The sequence below is a fragment of the Corvus hawaiiensis genome, chromosome 5, assembly GCF_020740725.1.
Source record: "Corvus hawaiiensis isolate bCorHaw1 chromosome 5, bCorHaw1.pri.cur, whole genome shotgun sequence".
In the NCBI taxonomy this organism is placed as follows: Eukaryota; Metazoa; Chordata; class Aves; order Passeriformes; family Corvidae; genus Corvus; species Corvus hawaiiensis.
The window spans coordinates 36,886,256-36,904,680 of record NC_063217.1 but is presented as its reverse complement, the minus strand read 5'-3'; the positions used below and the strand labels follow the sequence as shown (position 1 = coordinate 36,904,680).

Here is an 18,425-nt window from a genome sequence, read left to right as displayed (position 1 = left end):
CCTAATGTTATTTCCATCTTGTTCTTCTCCACAGCTTTTCCCAGCTTAACAAAACTCCAGAATTTCAGCTATATATCAGGTTCATTAGCTGGAAAACATCACCAGGACCCAAGCTGTCTGCTGTCTTTCTAGTACCACAGCTTTTGTCTGTATTTCAAAAATAAAATTCACTTCTTCAGCTACTCTAAAATACTAATAAGTGATCATAAAATGAAGACATTTTAAAAAAATGCTGGCAGGGTGCACTGCTAAACTTGAAAAATGATGTACTCTAGGTCAGAGTTGTTATCGTGCTCCACTTGAATAGATGATCGATGACTACTTGATACATGACTATTTTCAGAAGCAAACCACCTTATTGCTACATCATTATAATATATTGTTGCATTTGTTTATAAAACTCGGCTCAAGCCCTAACAAAGCATCAGAATCATTAGCTGAATATTTTTTAGCTGACTACTTTTTCTATCTAATTAGACAAAAGTCATACCTCTACTTTCCAAATGGACTCTGAACAGGGAGCATAAGCAATGTTACAGCAGAATAAAGACTGAAATAGCCTCCTAACTAAATTATAATTAAGAGATTCAGACAGAGTTAAAGAAAAGAATGTTTGAAACTGATTATTAAGCCAAAATGATTTTGGAACATAATAAAAAGACAACATGTTCAAATCCACATACCATTCCATAAAGACAACCAGGAGATACAGGGTTGCTGGGGAACTGGATCCTCAACCTGAAAAATTGAGCATCTAATAGCACACCAGCTAGAATTTACCATATGAAAATAATTTCTATAGCTGATCCAACACACAGATATACATAAGTCTATTATAACTGTTTCAGTGTCTGGATAAACTTTTCAAATCCCTATTTAGATTTTTTAAAAATTGATTATTTCACTATTTCTACTTTTTAAAAATATTATTTTGTTTTACATGTATGTGTTTTATTTTTCTACACATATGCAACCAACCTAGTTATAAACCAAGACTAAAGAAACTACAGACCACCTTCTTTACTATCTCATATTTAAAGTGTTTGTGTGAGTGAGTTATGAGAGTTTCTTCAGGGCATTTTTTCTGCTTCACATTTGTATGGACAGTCTGATATCTGCTTCCTTTTTTTTCCTCTCTAAAACACAGTCCCAATTTTGTTGCCTGACTAGCACAGAGCCTGCAGCTATCTTTACTGAAAAATTGTAAAAACAAGCTATCTGGTGACTCTGAAAAACCTCTTTGTAATGCAGTATTTTGCGAAATGCTCATAGCAATGAAATTTTAGTAGCAAACTTCTTTGCTAGCTCTCCAGCTTGCCCTGGTTCCTGGGCAAAACAGTCCTCTCCCTCCATGCTCAATGTCCAGAGTTGTGTTGTTTCTAAGCAATTTTCATTTTCAATAATCTCCTATTGGGCTCAATGACATCCTATTCTGGAAGCTTCTCTCCTGTTTAGGACACCATCATGAACTGTGATGGATGTATGCACTTCATTTTTGTGCTCACCACTTAGTACCTTTAAGCTGTGTTTTTGTGAGTATGGCTGAGCTGCCGAGGATGGGCTATTTGCCTTGTTAATGAGGACAAATGCAAGTTCTTGGGGAGAAAAGGAATTTTTTTGAAAAGCAACTCCTCACCTTCATTTGGAAAAAGCTTACAGAAGGCAGCAAGGAAAACCGAAAAACGGCAGACCTGGGGGAGGAACACACCACACACCAAAAACCACACTAACTTTTTCCAGGGAACCTATGAAGGACTGCATTGATTACTACAATCAAGAATGCTGGTGAAAGATATTGGACTAAAAAGTGGAGAGGATAAAAGGATTCATCACCTTAAGATTTAACAGACAAGAGATCTGAATTTCTATTTCAATAGCAACTACATTTCAGTTTTGTCCCAGCAAATGACATATTTAACTCTGTAAAGTGTCCATACTTTAAGAAGTGGTACTCTGGCAGAATCCTGTCAAATGGACAAAACTGGAATACACAATGCAGAGACCTCCCAGTCTCCCACATTCAAGTAAGGCCTGAACTAACACACATTTTCCTCTGCAAGAAGTGGAGAAGGGAATTGGGCTACTGGGGAAAAAAAAAGAAAAAAACCCCAAAAAACAAAAAACCCCAAACAAAACAAGCAAACAACAACCAAAAAACCAAACAGAACCAACCAAACAAAAAAGCCCACAAAAACTGTAGAATATTTTCAAGACAAATATTTCTGTTTGATTTTCTTATTAAGTATCAAACAAACAAAAACCAAACATTTCAAATATTTTGTATAAGAATTATTTTAATTCTTAGATGATAACAATTTATCATATTTGGCCTCAATTTTCTACTAATAGCATAATACTACGTCTTTTTTTCTACCTGTTACAGAAAAAAGCAATAGCAAATCCTGCAGGTTTATGAATTGGAAAAGAGTCAAGACAAAGATCAAGACATTTGTCTAAGACAGGATACTTGATGTCCTCCCACAAATTTTTCTTAAAGTTTAGATGAAAAGAAATAGAAGAGTATACTAGAAAAGATACAGGTTTAACCCGAGACAAAATAAAAAAAATTACAAATGAAGTTTTGGTTCCATCAGCATATTTTTCCCCTATTTGGTCATTTTCTGAAAGGACTGCTAGGGTGGATGACTATCTCCCACAGTCCTGTCATTGCTCTGCTAAATACTTCTTTTCAGCGATATATTCCATTATAATTGTCATATTTTCTGTTATACTTCCACCATGAAGGAAAAGATGTCACTAAAAGTGTCAAAATAGCTTGCAAATACACTGAGAGAGCATTGCCAAAGCTTAGTCAATTGTTACTTTAAGAAACACAACCCTGAAGACGTGGTGGGAAGCACTGCTGTGAAGAATGAATAAACATCCTTTCACTCCTTCTGACTGACATCAAGCAGAAATGAGAAAGGGAAGTCGATAGAGGTCACACACAAATGTGAAGAGCTCTGTAGAAACGTCTCTGGATTCTAATCCGGACTGACAGCTATCCTACTCTTTACTAGTGTTATGTATAATGGACACATAACTCCTGCTTCAAAGTCAGAAGAACCCTCTCTTTGAATGTTTTAAAGACAAAATTAGTAGGCTTCATTCAAGCCTCCTGAACCAAAGTACACAAGAATCAACAATCTACTTGGGCAAGTAGTAGTTCAAGACAACATGCTAAAAAAATACAGCAAAAATTCCCCAAAGTAAATTGAATTATTTATGCAATTCTGAGAGAATTAGCACATCTATTATATGTATGACCTTAGGGAAGTTATTAATATTAATATTAATGCATACATTTATATTGTTGAGACATTGTAATATGTGGATCACAAAGAAACGGAAGGCAACCTTCCACCAAGTGGAAAAATTGTTTTCTATAGATGTTTCCTTGGCTTAGATATTTAATTTAACTGTGGTTGATATAATCACACATTTACTTTCACAATATCAATTAGATGTGTATTTATCTATTTCTAAAGCTGATTTTTTCATGCCTTTTCTGTTGTAAAATTGCACAGATATTAATTCTTTTATCCATATCCTTCCCCAGTTAAGCATACATGTCAGACCTCAAGGTTAATTTCTGCAACAGAAATTTAAGCATCATTTATTACCTGGTATAATTTTTCTCTATTAGCCCTTGGAGAAGAACACAGCCACCAATCCAGAGAGTAAGAGGTAAGATTTCCAAAACAGCACCTAGGTATTGCTGCAGAGCCCTTAAAATGGATAGAAAAGTACTGCATCCTCTTGGGTCTCAGAACAGGATAGGTCTCCAGGCCCTTCCCCACTAGAGCTGGAGAAAGCAACAGCAAAAGTGATCCTCCTGAAGAAAGAACAAAGGCATCATTGCAAAAGTAACATTTCCAGGGACTTCTAAACTATCTTTTGGTGGTGTCCTATGGTGATATAAGTCTTGTGCAATGGGGAGAAAAATAATGGGTAACAGATCAAACAAGAGACAATTCACATTTGAGGAATATGGTCGAAATATTTAGAATTACCATGAAGTCTCTTTCCGATGGCTACTGCAGAACAATGCAGAACAATGCACCATAACATAGTCCTGTTACTGCAAACCCTCTACTGCTACTGCAGACCAAGATATTAAAAGCCAAAACACACATGGCTGGGCTTGAATGGCAGAGACCCCAGTGTTGTAGAGGCTCACACACTGTACAGCTTATGTGTTGAAGTCCCACAGGTTTTACCTTTTGAGATTTCAAATTTTCAACCATACATACAAAGCAGTCAAAATCGACACAGTAACCAAAGATGAAGTCTTGGCTCTGACAAAATCCTGAGACAGGATTCCAATATACTAGTCATGTCAACTATTTTCAACTCATAACAGTTGTACAGCATGTATGCAGAGTAGACTAATAAAATATTGACAAACCTCAACTTTTTAAGATTTGAAAAGCATCAGGGGTTTTCCTGATGTGTAATCTATCCCACTTACGAATACCCATTCATGGGGGCTGCATCATTGCAAAGTCAGAGAGCCAGCACAACAGCCACTAGGAAGTTGTCCCAACACAAGACTATGTGTATCATTAAAGCTATGCCTGGTCAAACATTGGCCTGAAAAAACAATTTCAACTTTCAGCACTATGTTATATTGATGAGACTAAACAGCTTTCTAGTGTCAAGTTCTTCTTTATTGTATCGTACTACAGAATGTGACCATCTCAGAACTTTTCTTTTAGGCTAAAAGGTGCACTGCATTCTCTGGGTGTTTCATTCAGTGATTTTAAATTTTGTTCCAGATCTCTGGAAAAAACTGTAAACAGTTTATAATCAATTCCCTAAGTGTGCCACTTAAAATACACTATATAGGTGCCTATATACCCTTTAAAATGAATTTGGGAGCCATCAACCAACTTCTATTCTATAGTACATAATTTTAAAATTGTATGACATTTTTAAGGACACTGATTTCCAACATCCTCTGTCTGCATTTAAATAAATCATTACATTAATTTTGTCGAGCAAGATCTACTTTCCTTTAACCCCACTTGACTGCATTAATTATTTTTGGTTCTTTCAGTTTCTGATTAATGAAGTTTCATAAGAAATATTTAATCTCTTGACTGAGTTCAGTCATACTGATAAGAATATAAATATTTATTTCACCCCATTCTTTTTCAATATTAGAACTCTTATGCCAAGAAACTACTACAAGGGTTTTTTTAGAAACCTAACAAAGTTGGTTCTTAAAACTAAAAGGCTTTTGCAGACTTTTTGTTCTTATACCTCTCCAGGATAAGAGAGAAGTGAAAAAAGGCACATAAATAGAATGCATATTTTGACAGTTAGGAGGGTATCTAAGTATTGCTTCTTCCAAACATGGAGAATGGGACTAGAATCATAGAACGAATCCATAAAGCTGAAAATTATTAATAGGATTTTAAAAAAGCATATCATTTGCTGAGACTACTCAAACATCAGCTAAAAGATACAGTTTTGATAGTATATGAAATAGATAGAAGGCAAAGTGTTGGACTTTCAGAGATATCTGACTACACAAAATATAGCATAATCTCTGACACTAACCCTGCTGCCAACCAATATTTATAAACTAGGATCTACTGCAGCATTTGGAAGCTGCACATATTTCATGACCAGTTCACTTAGCAAAATTCACAGAATCACAGAATGGGTAATGGTGGAAGGGATCACAGGGGGTCATCTGGTTCAACCTTCCTGCTTAAGCAGGGCCATCCTAGAACACATTGCACAGGATTTTGTCCATATGGTTCTGTGATGTCCCCAGTGAGGGAGACTCCACAACCTCTCTGGACAATCTGTTCCAGTGCTCAGTCACCTGCACAGAAAAGTTCTCGCTCATGTTCAGGTGGAACTTCCTGTGCATCATCTTCTGCCTGTTGCCTCTTGTCCTACTGCTCAGCACCACCAAGGAGAGCCTGGATCCATCCCCTGACACCCTCCCTTCAGATACTGACAGATATTGATGAGGTCTCCTCGCAGGTCTCTCAAGAATTCTTAAGGCTGAACAGGTCCAGCTCCCTCAGCCTTTTCTTATCAGAGAGATGCTCCAGTCCCCCAATCATCTTTGCCATCCTTCACTGTACCCACTCCTGAATTTCTATGTCTCTCTTGTACTGAGAAGCCCAGAGCTGGACACAGCACTCCAGATTCAGTCTCACTAGGGCTGCAATTACTCATCCTGACAATTTAAGTTCAACATGTAGAAATCAGCCTTGAAGTATCAAGTTATTTAAAGCACATCGGTATTTTCAAGTGTATGGTCAGGCAAATTGTTTCTGGTGGAACCATTCAATTCATAAAATTCACATTATCTTACTGAGTTGAAGACATAATGGAGAGAAAAATAGCTTTTTCTGTGAGCATTCTCTTGAATTAATAATGTAATAAAAGCTGTTCTTGATAATGATAAAAAAATTTAAATGACATACACACCTAGTATTATCTGCAATAGTAAAAACTAATTAAACAATACACTCATTAGAAATAAGTTAATTTTGAGAATTGATCTCATAAACCTGAGAGGCTTTGGGGATTTGGATTTAAATTTCAAAATCACATATACACTATCTCATATTTCTCCAAATAAAATTACATATTAAATTAGAGTAACAGAAAATCCTCTTTTGAAGGAAGTCCAACTTTGTATTATGCAGCTGATACTACCTCAAAGAAGAATGGAAGTAATATTAACATGAAGAAAGTTAAAATTCCATCAGTAAACACTGATGCCACATATTTAATTCAGTAGTAATGCTGGATGATGAGATCTGCTGATAATTCTGAGAATGTAGGTACTATGAATAGAAACACTATGGAAATTCCATGTCTTGAAGTGTTACAGTGTTATTTTATCCTAATAAATTAGCATGTTAGTGAAAGAGGCCATGTGATTAATATGCAATATTCTGCTAAGTGAGCTCTTAATTAGGCTAACAATTTGGAAGACACAGGAAATAAAATAATTAATTTAGCACTTTGTATATGATAAAAATTAAAAGTTAGTGCTATTCATGCACTGAATAAAAGTGAAGCCAGATGGCATAACCTGTGAAAATAGGAGATACAAAATTTTCATTTTCATGAAACTGTAATGTGAGCAGCATCTTGTATACTGATTAGCAGAACCTGATGATCCCCCTTTCAGTATATGTAACATATGTAACATATGCACTTTAGCATATGTACAACTTTCTATAATAAATATTGATAAAGATACCATACTATTTCTTTGATCATTTTCCCTGGAAGTTCTTATACAGCATTTGAAGAAGTATACAATCTTGTTAAGTTCCTATACAGCCAGGAATGCTAATTACATGGAAAGTGGAAGCAAACCATAACATTTTTCCAGTTATAATCTGGCACTGCCTAGAAATTCAGTGAAGTAGCACAGACCTGCAGTGTTGTGCACTGTTAAAAGAAAAAATCAGAGACAGGGACCGTGTCCCAAAGTACTTTTATTTCAACCATTAAAACAAATGCCCTATCACAAAAAAGCTAAGCAGGGGTCTGGGGCATCAGTGCAACAGAATGGTAAGAAAGGAAGTAAGCTTAGAAATGTCTGAAGATTAGTAACAGAGGTTTGATATTCATAACTTTACCATGATACTCAGCCACTTGGTGATCTCAGACTCAGAACAAGTTGGCACTATAACACAAAACTCAGTGCAAGACCAAACCTCAGTCATTTTTGTTACTTTATTTGCATCTCTCTTTGCAAGATAAATTACTGTACTTAATCATTTAATAATTACTACCTGTCCAAATCCTCACTTCTCACCTTCTACACCTTCTGTAAGCATGAAATAAATTATCTGGACTTAAAACACTTGTTATGGTGTTAATTGGAGTTGTTTCACCTCAAGCTACACTCATTTGTGATTTGGTGACAGTTAGCCTAAGAAAAATAACACTGAAATTACAGGCTCCAAATCCATAGCTCCTTATATCTCTATACTAAGTAAAACTACATGAAGAATTTTCTCCTCATAAATTATGGCAAGAATTATATGTCATCTAAATAGATATTTGTCATTCTATTGCCTCTCATAAGGATATTCCCATAACACTCATCACATTGATGTACAAAAATTTGCACTAACAAGTAGAAGCCAAAAATTTCGATAGGAATCCAAATCACACCCTTATGGTGGAGATGGTTGGACCATATCTGCAGTAATGAGAAATGTTAGTTATAACTTCTTGGTGTGAATGTTGTGACACACAAGCCCTTAGTCTACTACAGAAAATCTAGAGAATCACATGTTTGGACATTTCTCTCACTGTTGTACCCCTAGGACTTCTGTAAGCTGAACCATAAGGAAAGGTTGAAAAAACATGTAATTTTCTATTAAATGTGTATGATTAGGTTTCAACATCATCATTTCTAAAAATCACAACCGTTATGAAATCAGAATTCCATCTCATGTTTTGAATGCTCTCCTTCAGAAAATATACATTTTCCCATGTTTCTCAAAGCTCAAAAGACCCTCTACTTAGTCACAACATTAAAAAAGCCAAATTATCAAACAAATCTAGATCTAGAGATTTAATTCGTGACAGCAAATTTCAGACTGAAAATTAATACTCATGTTCAAGATAGATGTCAGTGAGCTGCAGTGTAGGAGGCAGATTAATCCACATCATCTGTCTAATAAGGATTACTGACACTATTTCTACAGGCTCCTGCAAATTCTGAGCTAAAGGACTATAAAGCAATGAATCAAGACAAATTATGACTGCAATATGAATTGTAGCTTTTTGCAGCTTGTATTTCCTTTTTCACTTCATGCCTTTGGTAAGCTTAAGTATAAGAATAATAGAAAAACCTTTTGCAAAAGTGAAATAAAGCCGCAATACAAAAAAATATTAAAAAGTCATTATGGTTCCAACAACCAATCTGAACCCTAAAGACTCACATCTTTGTTTAGTTATTATCACAGCAATTATACCTTCTAATTCAGTGTGCTCTGTTGTGTTATCTCCACCAGAGATGATTACATAATCACTGAATGAGTACATGTTAGTTGGTGTAGTAAAAGATATTATGAGCTGTTTTCAACTGGTTTGCAATGTTAGTTGTGTTTATGTTAATTGTTATTTAAATCCATCTCTAATTGAACAGTTTATTAGACTATTATGAGTAAACCTTGCTTTGGTGGATATATGAAAATAGCATTTTTCAATTAAATTCCAGTGTAAGTTAGATTCTTTAAGTGTCTATCTGCTGATCCACTTCCATTACTGTTTATCAGTACCAGGAAAAACAATCAGCTCACATTCCAATTTCAGTTATATCCATTATATCCCCACATTTTGGAAGCCAAAGTAAGGAGTTGCCTTCAATACATGGTAATGGTCTCACTGTGTTTTAAGATTAACATCATTAACAAATGCCATTTCCCAACCAGAACTTACGAGGTGAAACTTTCTGCCAAATTTATGGTAACTTTTGTTACCATAAGTTAAGGAATACTAATTTCTGCACTATTAAGAGGTCTTAACACGTGTAAAATAACTAGTTATATGGGACAGAGAGTTTAAATTATGTTGTCAGCGTGAACATCCACCTGGAATTATGACACCATTTTTATGTGCACCTTGATGTATCTTCAGGTCTTTAGTTTCCAACTACTTAGTCATTCCAGTACCTAGATTTCTCCTGAAAGTGATCTACAGTTAAAAGACCACCATCTCCCCCCTCATTCACTAGTACTGAAATCTTATTTAGTAGCTTTGCTAAATACAATCCAAAATCTAATGTAGCTAAACTAAAATCTAACCTCATCACCTACCATGCTATTGGATTAAAGATAATGGTGAAAAGCCATAGTTACAATTTCTTTATCCACGCTATTATAGTAAGGCCATCAGCAGGCATTAGTACATCAAGGATATCCACCTCTAGGGCCCAAAACAATTTTGTTACTGTAATTACTGAGAAATTAAGACACAATAACTGGAAGAGAGGAATAGAGGTAACATTAAAAATGGGAAGCAGAACTGTAAAGATTAGATATAGCAAGAAAAATAACACTATTTAAGATTAAATATTGAAAAATAGATTATTATTCAAATGCATGTAACTGTTATATATATTTATAAAATACATATATATATACAAACACACATGTACATATACCATCCAAACAGGTGCATACACAAGTAATGTTCATTCTTTTAATATAAATATTTATTATGAGTAAGTCCAGTGATATAATAAAGAGCAAAGAGTACAGCACTTTTTGGAACCACAAACACAGCTTTTAAAAAGCACTAAACAAGCTGAGTAAGAACAGAAGCATACCCTTTATGATCTTAATATTCATTAAGACATTCGCTGCCAAAGAAAATAGGTGAATGATTCCAGAAGACAGAAATATTTTCAAGGTCTATTAATAACTAGATGAATGTTATTCATCTAGCTAATGTCACTCAACTAATTTTCATTCAAGCTGTCACCAGACTAATTGTAAAAAGAAACAGTATAAGCCAAAATTGCATGGCATAATTATTCAGCCACATGAATCTATGGCAAAATAGCCTATTTTACACAATAGGGTAGGCCTTAAGTATTGAGAATGCATGTAGTATCTACCAGTTTTCTGAAAACAAAATTAATAATAGTGCATTTCAGGATGCTCCACAGAATAACACAAAGGAATTTTATTTGCATGAGAAATCTGTGATTTTTATGTGTTAGTGTTGAATTATGCCATGGTAACATAAAACTACCACACCATACATCCAGTGCCAGGCTTTGGGCATTGAGGATCACTGTGGTTAAGGACAGTGTTATAAAGATGGGGTATTTTATTTCTTTAGATGTACAATATTTGCTTTTATATCTGGCATATACTGTGCAATTCATCTCTTTTATATGGGCTATTCACTTAAGAGTTGGAATTGATGATCCTTGTGGGTCCTTTCCAACACAGAATATTCTGTGAAATCTTTGGAATCTGTGGATTCAACTTCTGCGACATCCCCACAGATCATGTCCGAGTTTTAGGTCAGAGTGCAGGTACACATTGTCAGCTTGCCAGATTCAAACTTGTAATAAAGCTATTTTCAGGTCTTTAGAGATCACTTAGTTTGCCCTCGTGCACTATGGGGTGATATACCTGGGTGTTTATCACAGCACCTTATGTCCTCAATAACACAGATCTACCAGGGAGCAGCTGTCCATTTTTGTTCCAGTCACAGTACTTACCTATGGCAATCCAGACTGGTACTATTCTCTTCCTCCACAAGTCTTCTGTCCAAACTGAATACATAACAAAAAAGCGCCTTTTACAGGGGAATTTCACATTTGCAGAACTTAGATTTAGGAAAGATCCCTGGTAAAGAACTGGAACACAGAAGGGGACTGCTTACTGTGTTCTGTATCACTATTACCATGAGAAAAAGGGCATGAAAAGCACTGCCTTTTGGGGGATCATCCCCCCCGACTAAAAAGTTATTACCCACACTTACACTAAGAAAACTTAATGAAGTCCATGGAAGAAGAAAGAAAAAAAGTCATTAAATACTAAGCAGGTCAGTGCAGACTGCCTTTGAAACTCATACTTTAATTAAATCTTGAGAATGCAAATCTCATCTCCAATCAGAAAAAGACTGGACTGACTTTAGCACTGACCAGCATGCAACAATTAAGGTCTAATGCTTACTTCACAGCTTGGCTAAGTAACAGCTGCTTGAACTGCCTCTGTAGACAAAGTGGACTGAATCAACTCCAGACCAAGTGGGCAGGTATATGATAAGAAGTCAGGAGGAAAGAAAGAAACAATGTCTGAACAATCCAGACTAGTCGAAAAAGTGAATAAAATAAGGAGCGAGAAACATCTCAAAATAAGTCAAATCTCCCCCTTCATAACAGCTTCAGGCAATCTTTTTTGTTAAGCCCTCTTCTGTAAAAGAAGAGTTCAAAGAAAAGGGTGAAAAGAATAATGAATCAGAGAAGCAAATGAAATGAGAAATAGCAGAACAACAGACTTGAAATTTACGAAAGACAGCTCTTATAAACTAAAATTCCCACTCACATAACCATTCCAATACCAGGGGGAAATATCACTGGTCTGATGCTTTTATTACATAACCAGATGTAGCTAGAATACCCATTCAGATTATTTCAGTTTGAGATCAGCTTACTTCATAAAAGTTTAAACAATTTCTTGAGTTTCATTATAGCTAAAAGGTTTTTCATGTTACTTGTTTTATTATGCTACAGTAAAGTCCCTAGGGAACTGAAGCAAAAGGTTGTAATTCTGTTTACTGATATGCTTCATATAATGGTCCTAAAAAAACCTGAAATTAATATGCATAGGTAGCAGATAGTGCTTTATTGGTTTGTTCTTCATTTATGCTATATGACTTTAGTAGACTATCTAAGGTAAGACCCCTTGGGGAAAAAAAAGTGAAAAAAAGAAAGATTGAATGGATGGCAGGGGAAGGCTGCTCTTTTCCCAAGGAGAAGCTGAGCATGCTTATGGTGGAGATACTGTGAAGTAGGCAGCAGACAAAGGAGGAAGTAAGAATGACACCAAAGACCTTCAAGCTGCATTTCAAGCAAAGAGAGTAAGATTAGTGCTGAGCAGCATGTGAAGCAGGCAACCAAGTTTCAGGGAACAAACACTCCACATACCAGGCAGGAGTCCACAGACTTCCCTGTAGTTCAGAAAGCCACTGAACTTAAGTAAGGCTCCACAAGCTAGACCACTGTGGGCAGAATTTTAACAACTGCCCTCTTTTATTTCTCCTCTCCCTGACATAATCATTTTGAGTTTTCTATATTTAGGAAGGCAGTAATTCCAATTTTGTTCTTATAAATCCTGGATTTTGTGGACCATTAAAAAAAACCAAAAAAAACCCAAAACCCCATAACTTTACTTCTCTGGGACCCACTAGAGAATAATATTTCCTATTACAATAGTATATTCGATATAAGCTATCATAGCACCACATCAACATAATATTAAGCAAGTATTATAGGTAAGATCTGAAATAAATGCTTAAACAAGAAACTTATTGACTTTTTGAAAATTTATGAGTGCTCCATCAGTAGTAGATATTCAATCATTCCTGAAGAGACACTGCCACACAGAAATAAATCTGTTAATAATTCATACTGAAAATAAGTCAGGTAATAAAATTCTCAGTTCTTATATCTGCACTTGTTATGCAAGTTTTCTTCCCACAAAAGACAAAAGAAATTTATTCAAATAACTGTAAACAGAATTGTATAAAAGAAGTTGCATTCTATCTGTTCACAATAAAGTGTCCAAAAATATTTTCAAATCATGAATAAGAATTTGGATTTTTATTATAATGTGGGTGTACAGTATTTGATTAAATACTATTCTGTTAATAAATAGAGTATTATAGGATATATATAAAATAAATTCCCATATTTCACTAGTTTCTCTTTTGTTGTTAGAAATTTAATATGATAACCTGTAGTTTTCAGGAAAAAAAATATTCTTCACAACAAAAAAAATTCTTACATTAATCTGAACTATACTTTGTGCAGAACAGATATTTCAATAAAAGAAGTGAACAGATATATATATAATTCTTAGGAAGATATTTTTTCTATATTCTGGAAACATGTATCTTTCGACCTAATTTCACCTAATTATGCACTGACCATCTTCATATAATATAAAAATTACAGTTTCAAGTCAATTACATTTATAATGTAAACAATAAATAATAATATTAAATGATAATTTTTCAGAGGAAAAGTGGTTATATAAATATGAAAAAAAGTATTAAGCTATTCTGATATAAACTAACAGTATAGTTGAGGTAAAAGACAAAACTTCACTTTGAACAAACTTGACTCTTTAATGTAGATGATTTTTGAATTCTATAATCCATTAAATATTCTGCATATTGGCTTTGCCTCCTGGGACTTAATATCTTATCTCACTGGAGGGCGAGGGAGGATGTGGGTTTGGAGAAAATTTTATTACAATCATTATTCTAATAAACCATAGTTTATTTTTCCATTACTCTCCATTTCCTCTCTTATGAGAGAACTGGAGGAGTCTTTCTATCCAACCCTTTTATTACAACTTTTCTCTTCCTTTTATGCCTTGACATTTTGTATAAATTGCTCCACTGCAGTAATGGCCAAAACTTGACAGATGCCCTCTAACACAATATTGGAATATTAAAGAGAAACAAGCACATTCAGGATCTTCATGCAATGACTTCTTCAGTATTTCCCAGTATTAGATTTGCATTTTCTGTGGTTGGTTCATTTATTCTGCTATTCTCATTTGCTTTTGACTTCTTTTAAGTGCAGTGCTTCACACATATGTAGTTCATAGAATCATAGAAAGGTCTGGGTTAGAAGGAACCTTAGAGATCATCTAATTCCAGCTCCTGTTCCACTGTACCAGGTTATTCAGACCCCATCCAACTTGGCCTTGAACACTTCCAGGGATGGGGCATCCACAACTTTGGGCAAACTCTTCCCATGCCTCACCATCCTCACAGTAAAGAATTTTTTCCTAACATCTAATCTAAACCTGCCCTCTCTCAGTTAAAAGCCATTAACCCTTTTCTTATCACTATCTGCCCCATAAAATGTCCCTCTCCAGCTCTCTTGCAGGCCCTGTTTAAGTACTGGAGGGCTGCCCTAAGGTCTCCCCAGAGCCTTCTCTTCTCCATGTTGAAAAACCCAAACCACCAAGGTTTGTTAATTTTAGCTTGTTGCTTTCAGATATCTTCTTCAATTTATCAGATCACTTTTTATACAAATTCTACCTATTTTGAATAAAACATTTCAAATATCTTTGCATTCATCTTATGGTTAGATGAAACTACTTTCTTTTTCCTCTCTACTTTGCTGATATGAGACACTATCAAAGTGTTAATATTTTAGATGCACTGTTTCCTCTATCTGCACTAGCCAAGTTACCCTGACAAATAAAATAAATTCTGTTCCACACAGAAAAGAATTAGACTGGCAGACCTGACATTTCAAAAATGCATACCATGTCTTTCCTCTTCTGGGACTTTAACCACCTTTCTCAAATTGCCCATTTGTTCAGAGAGTGCGCCTGTTTGCACAGTAATTATTCAATGGCCCTACAGACTTTAATATCTTTAATCTGTTGTGTGGAGTGCCTTCAGTGGGGCTATGTGGGTACACACATTCAGAAAATCATGAACACAATCTAATAAGGATCAACATCCTTCTTCAGTCAGTACTTCCATAGATTTATGGAGAAATATTTTTTCCAGCTGTCATGTCTGTAATACATGCACCCTTATGTACACCAAAAATCCTTGGTTCTAGTTGATGAAAACTATTTCAGTTCAATTTCTCAGTTCCACTACCTGATGCCATTATTTAAAATAAGTAGGGGATCTGATGCTACAAGAGACATTTCAAAAATCAAACAAAACTAAATTAAAAAAAAATCATAAAATGCAAAATTATATATAATTATAAAATTATATATAGAAAGCTTCCTTTCACTGAAAAGACTTCTCTCTCTGTTACATCTCAAAATAATGAGATTCACGTTGGAAGTTTGAGTTGCATGGAAGAAGAGGAAAGATTGAGTCTCTGAAGATTTTATGCAGAACGAATTTGCAATACATACACATACTAAAAATCTAAAGGCCTATATATCAATCAAAACGTAAGACACAGATTACAGACTGTCTGATATGTAACACTGCTTGTCTATGATAAAAAAAAAATAAAGGAGAAAGAAAAGATAAAAATGAAAAAAGAGACTGCAATGAGGCAATGGGGATCCAGCAGAGAGCACAGAATCTTTCTTGAAGCTACTGAGTTTCAGGTCACAGTTGGACATCCATAAGACTGAGAACAGGGAAAATGGTGTTTAGAAGAATCTAAAGCTTCTGTAGCAGTCTATATTACCCAGAGAATGTTTCTTTATAACAAAAGAAATATTTTGGTGCATTTCAATTCTCAGTTTTCACTGTGCTTTTCTAAAGCCTGTCAAATTCTCAGTTCATTAAATCTGTCATTATGCTTACTTACAGCTTTCACTGATGCAGAGTTCTATTTTGACTATTTTTTTCTCTATTTTAAACATCTAAACATGTCATCTGAAATCTTCCTCTTGATGACTAGTCCCGCATTTCTCAGTATCAGCCCTTACATTTGAACACAAAGAACTAGAGTCATTGATGCCATTTATTACTCAGACAAAAGGAAAGGTTCATTAACTTTGAAAACAGACTGTGGTCAGGCACCAAATTCCACCAGAAAACTAGATAGAATTTGGTACAGTTATTTCCAGAATTGCTATTTGAAGTTTTATGCAAGTTGCATGTATGCGCAGGGATTTTACAGGCATATATGCAACGTATGTAAAAGGAAATTGAGATCTGTTATTAAGCCTTCTACTTATAGTTGTGAATTACCCATCCCCTGCAGAGTAACAGTTCCTTCAATCATATAGTTTATTGTACTCAACATTTATTGCTGAAGCATGATCAAAAGTATATTTTAGAAGAAACTTAGATGGTGTGGTAAAATAATATTGAACTATAATCCAGATGGCATCAAGATGCGAGGATTACAGGACATTTCTTTCATCAGAAAGAGCTGTACATTAAGTTCTCAGTTTATTCTCTACTTAATTCTATCTAAAGTCTTGTTCCTATAGCAACTGAATATACAGATATGCCTGAAAGAATTATATACCAGCAGGCATTCCCAACTCCAAAGTATATATTGCAATTTAACACATCTTTGGGCAGGAGCTTCCATTTAGTAACTGCAATAAAATCCTCTTGTCTTTCCATTCGGGGGGATTACAGTCTGTCTTCTAACATCCCAGGAGTTTTACTGATATTCAGAAGCATCTCTAGCTCTGCCTCACCAGAGGCAACTTCATTATTTAAAATATAGTCATCAAATTCATTTGGAAATAAAAACAGCTACTTAGTCACAATATTAAAAATGAAAGACTGGATTACATTTCCCAAGGTCCTTAGAACCATTTCCTTTCCATGGAACATCTAAAATATATTTACATCATGAAAATATTGTGATGGAAAAAGTGATGCTTGACAAGTCAGAAATTCAATTTTTTTCTTGTCTTTAAGAATAACCTTCTCATCAAACTGAAGTAATTAGTCTTCTTTCCTTCATTATATTTCCTCAATGATCTAAGACATTGGTATTAAGAAGCATTTAGATATAATACATAGAGAAATGAAGGATTTATGGAAGTCAAAAGCAAGAGCACACATACTAAGCCTAGAGGTTACAAGAGACGCTGGAACTATCACATGTTCCTTGAGTTAATTTTGAATTCTTTATGAATAGTACAGACGTACCACAATATCAGCTATTATGCATAAATTGAGTCAGGATCTGTTGACTTTATTGTTTTCTCTGAAAGCCATAGAACACTTGACAGATTTCCAAAAATTAAATCCCAAGTAATAATTAGGTCTTTTAACATTTAAAATCTTCAAACTACCTTCTCCAGAACATTCAGCAGATCTTCAAGTAGAATAAATATTTCACACCTAGGAAATTTGCCACAGGCTCTGAAAAAGAGACTTCTTTTTCTCTCTCTCTCTCTTTTTCTCTGCTAAACAGGAGAGTTATATTCTAGAGAAGTGTTATATCAATGAAGCTATAAACTCAGTCTCACAAGTGCAAAAGACATTCTTTCATCTGTTCCTTGAGACTCCTTGAAAGGCTGCCATTTAATCTACCAATCCAGGCCCTCAACGAGCTTTCTGCAAACTTCACTTTGTAATTTCTAGGATCACAAGAAAATAAATAAATAAAGTATTAAATCTTGATCTTGAACTTGTCTCAAGAGAGTTTTAGTCCATTTTGAGATGGTCTTTCTGGAAACATAGCTGTTAGATGACAGTTCTTGTCCTGTTTCTAAGCAAAACTATTTATTTTGAAGCAGCACCACCACTTACCTGCTGTTTGAGAGGAATTTTATCAAATATGCACAGTCATGGAAGTCTGAAACAGTCAAAATGGTAGCTATCAAAAATTGTTTTTAAAAAAGCCTTGTCTTGATTATTCATATATCATTCCAAAAATTATGCCAGTTAAGAAAAAGAAAGGGAAAGTCAGCAAACATGCCAGCAGGCAGACAGAGAGCAGGTGGGTTATTTATAGCTTTGGTTTTAGTAGATTGGAATAGGGCTTACAAACAAGGTCTTCTGTCAACTCCTTCTCAAAATGATTTAGTTAGAATTTAGCCAGGCATAGAGGTCCTGTGGAAGTCACTGCAGTGATGCTCCATGTGATAATAGAAGATAAAATACTAGGCTATAGAAATTACATTGATCATGCTCAGTCCTAAATACTGTTAACTTTAATTTGACACACACTCAACACTCATTTTATTCTACTCTTACCACATTGATTTCAGTAGGGC

General features: G+C 34.9%; 1 long non-coding RNA gene across 1 annotated transcript in view; it reads right to left on the bottom strand.

The window, feature by feature from the left end:
• LOC125326093 overlaps positions 1–18,425 on the bottom strand; it is a 52,056-nt gene that overhangs the window by 5,358 nt on the left and 28,273 nt on the right. The window contains exons 4-5 of the long non-coding RNA XR_007203681.1: positions 3,624–3,835; positions 684–738 (exon numbers count right to left, since the gene is read on the bottom strand). This is a non-coding gene — a long non-coding RNA (uncharacterized LOC125326093). The remainder of the gene's footprint in view (positions 1–683; positions 739–3,623; positions 3,836–18,425) is intronic.